The sequence below is a fragment of the Hordeum vulgare genome, chromosome 5H, assembly GCF_904849725.1.
Source record: "Hordeum vulgare subsp. vulgare chromosome 5H, MorexV3_pseudomolecules_assembly, whole genome shotgun sequence".
Classification (NCBI taxonomy): Eukaryota; Viridiplantae; Streptophyta; class Magnoliopsida; order Poales; family Poaceae; genus Hordeum; species Hordeum vulgare.
This window is the reverse complement of record NC_058522.1, coordinates 488,972,844-488,979,264: the sequence shown is the minus strand read 5'-3', so window position 1 is coordinate 488,979,264 and position 6,421 is coordinate 488,972,844.

Genomic DNA, 6,421 nt, shown 5'->3' with positions numbered 1-6,421 from the left:
GCTGGAATACGGGGCGTTCCGGTTTCCTCTGAACCGGGGTGCCACAGAACTCACATTTACCAGCCTCGGAAATTGCCACAAAGTCTAACCCATGTTCTCGCACACAATCACTCACGTGTTTATGTTTATCCCAGTCTAAAAGACCTATGCTATTCCAAAACATGCCTCTCATGTGGAAACTCGGGTCGGGGTGGAAACCTTCGCCTTCTTGGGCGTTTTTTTTGAGGAATGAGATTTAGATTTTCGCGAAGATGCCATGAAGTCATAAAACATAGACTCGGGTCTTGCGTCATTTAATCCAACCTCAGCAACCGAGTCAACAAGGTGAGAGAGCAGCAGACCATCATGTGTGACATCTGTCTCCTCCTCATCCCCGTCAACACAAGGTTAGGCAGTGGCGGACCCAGAAATTGGCAAAGACCGGGGCTAAGTTGTGATGGACAAAAAACTACCCAAAAAAATACCTTCTAATCTTCTATTCATATCAGAATATATAAGTCAACCCAAACTAAAATGCATAATTAAACTTCTGAAGTGAAAGTATGTCCAGCTTTTAACCAAATGACACTAGAAAAACACAAAAAATATATTGTTCCATAATCGCATAATTAGGACACATTTTAATACCTACAAAATGAAACTTTTCTCTTATCTTTAGCCCACCATTTCCTCATCAATCACCGGAGAAGAACCATAACCTACATCAAAGATAAGAAAATTAATCAAAAAGAAGTAATGGATGAATACATACGTACATTAATTGTATTGCTAAGTAAGTAACGTACCATTAGCTGCGCGGGGTATTTGTCTTTTGCGCGACCTCATACTTTGGAAATGCTCCAAAATCTTTTCATCTTCAATATTTGCAAATATATCTCGCTCAATATAGCATAACATACTATGATTCATCCAGCCGTCATTCATCTTGTTCCTCAAATCTGTCTTAATAATCTTCATGGCTGAGAATGCTCTTTCCACTGTAGCTGTTGCAACCCGCAAAATCAAGGCAAACTCAATAAGACGGTATACCAATGGAAAGGTCATGTGTCTCTCTGTTTGAACCATCTTCAGAGCAAGGTTCCCGAGATCAATACAATTTGCAAAGCCCGAATCATCTCTTGCATCAACAATAAATGTGCCAAGTTGGTCCCGAAGGACTATACACTCATATGGGGAGAAGTCATCCGCATACATTCTTGCAAGTTCAACTAACTTGTCAATATCAAAATTAGCAAAAGAATTCCGTGGATCAAGACAAGCTATGCACCTCAATAATTGAGTAGATCTTTCAGCAAAGCGATTATTCATCTCAACAATAATTTGATCAAGCACCACATTAAATATTTCATAATGGAAATGATCATAATAAGTTACTAACTGGCTGCCACGACCCCTCGAATGACCTCTAGCTGGTATTTTATCTTCCATATTTGGCACAACAATTTTATGCTCAAGACAAAAGCCCTTTGTTTGTTCAAAAATTTCATTCCAACCGGTGTTTCTCATATTCTCAACTTCCTTCAATGTAGTACCTATCAGCCCTAGAGCATGAACAATGTTTTGATCTTTCTTTTGCAAGCATGTTGATAAGTCATTAGTCTTCCCAAGAATTCTTATCATAAGGTGCATTATAAAAACAAACTCAAAGCTTTCCATTTTTTCCAATAAACCTGAAGCAGTGGTTTTCTGTGTTGCATTAGTGGCATCATCACTCAAATTCTCTAATACATGTAGGACAGGTTTCCACATGTGAACAAGACGACATAAGGTTTTATGATGAGATCCCCAACGAGTATCCCCTGGCCTTGCAAGATTAGTTTCTTGGTTCTTTCCTCTTCCTGTGAAGATATATCCGGTCTCAATTTTGTTCACAATCTCATCATGGTGACTTTGCAGCAATTTATCTTTTCTATGACAAGAAGCATTAACTGTGTTGACAATCATGGTGGCATAATTAAAGAAGTCCAAGACAGAGGAACAACACTTGGCAACAGACACAACCACTACCTGCAACTGATGGGCAAAACAATGGACATAGAAGGCATATGGGTTTTCATCTAATATGCGTCTTTGCAAGCCATGAAATTGTCCTCTCATATTTGATGCCCCATCGTAACCTTGACCTCTCACACTAGAGATGGATAAACCAAGAGATTTTAACATACCGTCCACAACTATCTTCAGTGAAGCAGATGTCGTGTCTGGAACATGCTTGACACCAACAAATCTTTCTATCACCCGTCCCTGATTGTTGACATACCTACATAAAAGAAAAACAAAATTAGCATACTTTATAATTCTGATTCACTCAAGTAGAAGAAATGTAGATGTCGTAGCGGCTAACCTCAAAACCATGGCCATTTGTTCCTTAATAGATGCATCACGTGCCTCATCAATAAGTACCGCAAACTTTTTATCCCCAATGTCATCAATAATAGCTTTGGTGGTAACTTCAGCACACGCTTTGCAAATCTGTTTTTGTATTGTTGGTGAGATCATTTGACGGTTTCCAGGAGCATTGTCAAGTAATTTTGCAACCTTTTCATCCTTCCCTTTATACCATTTCAGCATCTCAAGAAAATTACCTTGATTGCTTGAGCTACGAGACTCATCATGCCCACGAAAAGCAAGAGCTTGCAATAGCAAAAAATTTGCAATGCCTATCATAATTGTAACACGAGCTTTATATTCTTCCTCGTCCTTCTTGGTGGCAGCTGCGAACACATAATCCACACCTTGCCGCTGATTTCTAAAGGCGTCATAATATTTTCTAGCTTTATTGTGAGCACTATTCATATCCTTACCAACATGAAGATCACAAGCTTCAATTCCATTCTTCCAATAGCTAAAACCAACCTTCGTAAATGATTCTATACCAAAATTTTCTGCCCGTGGTTGTTTAAAGAGAAAACAGTGAAAACAAAATGCAGCGTCTTTTGCTACACTATATTCCAACCAATCATACCTTTTAAACCACTTATCCTGAAATCTCTGCATCTCGCTTCCAATTAATTTTGCAGGAAACTTATGACCAATTGATTGGCATGCACCCATTACCAAATACTCTCTCCTAGCAGCATCTCTGATGTTTACATCTAGCTCTTCAATCGGTTTGCGAAGGCCCGGATCCGCCACGATGTCATCTCGATTAAGCTCAACACTAGCATTCTCTTCATCTATGCTATTGTTATCATGTTCTAGATTAATAACATTGTGAGGATCAGGATTATCTTGTCGTTGATCGGTGGTTGAACTTTGCAGGATTGTACTAGCTTCTCTATGTCCAAAAATTGTCCCACTTTCATCGACATTTGTATCAGAATTTTCGGCAGCACTCTCACGAGGTTGGTTTGAATTGGCAAGTTGTGACAGTGACGGAAAATAGGACGACACCGGTCTTGCTGAACATGGCTTTGATCTCTTTTTCCCCTTCATCTTCTGTGTAATCAGAACAAATTAAATCAGTAAATTTTTTGAAACAGCTAGCTAACTACATAATTGTAGTATGTACTTAGAGCATCTCCAACAGCCGCGCTACGCGCCGCGCCTAAAAAACCTGTTTGCCGCGCGCTGGTCGCCTGGTTTGCCGCGTCGCGCAGCGCTGGCTCCAGCAGCAGCTTTAAAATGCAGCGCGCGCGCTCCGCTCCAGCAGCGCGCTAAAATGCAGCGCGCGCGCCGCTCCAGCAGCTTTCAAATATAGGGCATATGGACACAAAATAGTTTGAAACATTCATCAAAATGCAATGAACATGTGAAAATTTTAACACAAACAAGTTGATGAATAAAAGTCATGCCCACAAATTCATCCAACCAAGTTCAAAATGCAAACCAAGTTCAAAATACAAGTTCGTCCAACAAAGTTGAAGACATAAACACATCCGTCCGCCGCCTTCTTTTTCGCGGATGTTTTTCCTTTCTTCGGCTCCGACGCATTGGGGAGCTTTGACGGCGCGGCGGCAGCACGGGACGGCGCCGGCGCGACGCCACCCGTCGGCGTGGTCATCCGCGGCGGCAAGAAGAGGCTGCGCGCGAGGCCGACGGTCGGCGGAGCTCCGGTGGCGGCGGCGGCGCCAGCGCCAACGCTCGCCGCGCTAGGGTTTTCGGCGGCGGCGGCGGCGGCGGCGGGAGGGTCGCGGCTGTACAGCGGGGTCAGCGGGGCGCCGGTGTGCGCGTCCATGGTGGCCAGGGCGCTGGCGCCGGCGCGCGCGGGTGCGAAGGAGGAAGGAAAGGGCGAGTTCGCGCGCTGCGCTCGAGTCTGCCGCGCGCGGAAGTGGACGCCCGAAATTAACCGCGCGGGATGAGGCTATGGCCAGCGCGCCCAACTCGTTTTAGCGCGCGCGCGTTTTTTTGCGCCCGCTGGAGCTTTCGGCCGCGTTGCGCGCGCTATAGTCCCTTTTTTTGCGGCGCGGCGCTAGTATAGCGCGGCTGTTGGAGATGCTCTTAGTAGTTAGTACTCTGTAGGCTGTAGCAGTTCTTCGAACGTTTAAGAAGAGGCGGTCTCTTTGGTGGACGGTATAAACCAAATGTTGTCTGTAGACTGTAGGCTGTAGTCTTGTAGCAGTCTCTTTGGTTAACTGAACAAAAAGAGAAACTACCAATTAGAAGAGCAATCTGGAGGACTGAACAAAAAAAGAAACTAGAAGTCTAGAACTGCTACAGAGTACTACGGCGAGCGTTGGTACGACGGCCAGCGGGCATGAAGAAATTACAAGACAAGCGGTGGTGCCCGGTGCTGATGACTTGATGAGCCAACGTAGAAAAAGAAACACAACCGACAACGACAAGCGCTGGTGCGACGGCGAGCGTGTCACGGGCGGGCGGCGGTCGTCTTGGGGCGGATCTCGGCGGCGTTGGGCACTGCCGCGCGCTGTGCCGCACTGGATGGGCGGCGACTCGGTGTGATAGAACGATGTGCGCGACGGTTCCGTGACTTGCGCCGATCGGAAGAGGAACGAGCGTGATCAGGGGCAAACCCGTTTTTCTCGACCTAGCTAGCCCGATCGGGAGTCCGTTCTTCGTCGCTGCTTTGTTGGGCTTTCAGCTTTGCGTAGCCCGACTCAATTTTACCCAGAATACGGGCTAGACTGCATGTAGCCTGATATTTTTATGAAACATACACAGCATAGCAAGGGACTACACGGGCCAAGACCCGGGCTGTAGCCCGGGCTGCCCTGGACGTAGTTCCGCCCCTGAGGTTAGGCAAGGTGCTCAGACATTTTGAAGAAACCTTTAAACGGTCGATCTCCATATGTCTAAGCGCCCCAACCGCTAGAGAAATTTCATTATCATTTTTTCCATGAAAAAATACCAACATTTTTTAAACTAGTACTAGAAATACGCTCATACGAAAATGAAAGAAAAGATTTAGTGGGTGAAATACTTGTAGTGGAGTCCAAATTACATGCAGCGTGATGACGCATAGCCTTCGTCAAGGAGTGCTCATCGGTCGAAGAAGAACCATCGGCAGAGATTGCATGACAGGTACTACGTAGGGCGTACCAAACCCTCCAGATATAGTAGCGCTCGGCCTCCTCTGTGTTCTAACCGAGCTAGCAAAACCAAGATTATAACAATAGAACTATAGAAGGTCTGTGTTACTTGTGAGTGGTAAAAAGTGTTAGTCCACGGTCCGTTAGTAATGAATGTTTGTTCAACGTTTCCTCTTTCTCAATGCACTTACAAATAGCCCTAACGTTTATAGGACGGTTCTCATCTGTTCTTGGAGATAATAGTCATTTCTACACTCTCGTCCTAGAAACAGCGAACCAGATTTCATTCCATGTGAAGTGCAACGGTTGGACCGTAGTTACCATGATCGACTCAAAAGACAAAGTAAAATAAGGAGAACTGGCTCGGGTTTGGTTCATACAGATCGATGCTTGGTACAAGTGCAATATTGTAGGCACGTGGGAGGAACACTTGGTCTGACTTTTGCCGTTGATGATGGCCGTTCCACACTTACTTTGGAGTAGTACCAATTATTCATTTTTTTCGACGAATCGTCGTATGGCCTCTTTGTTTCCGAGTACTAGCCAGCATATTTCGCTTGTTGAAGTTTGACGCTCCAGTACAATTTGCGAGAGTAGAGGAGGAGGAGCCGCCGTCACTGTACCAAGTCATTCCGACGGCGGAGTCAACGCAAATGCTTCAAACATATTACGACCAGCAGCAGTAGTTGTACAAATTAACAAGCCACCATTTAAATTCTCAGAAAAGGGGAAACCAAGCCACCATTGTTAATTATTGTCTTCGTGTTGTTTCCACCCTCGTCGAACAACTTACTTATTTACATATAGCCGTATGTCTTCTACTTGTACGACTTCCCATTTTATACTCTACGACTTACACCGCTCCATTTCCTCGCACTTGGATCATAGATTAGATTTAGTCCGCTGTTGTCAGCAACACCCACCAATGATCG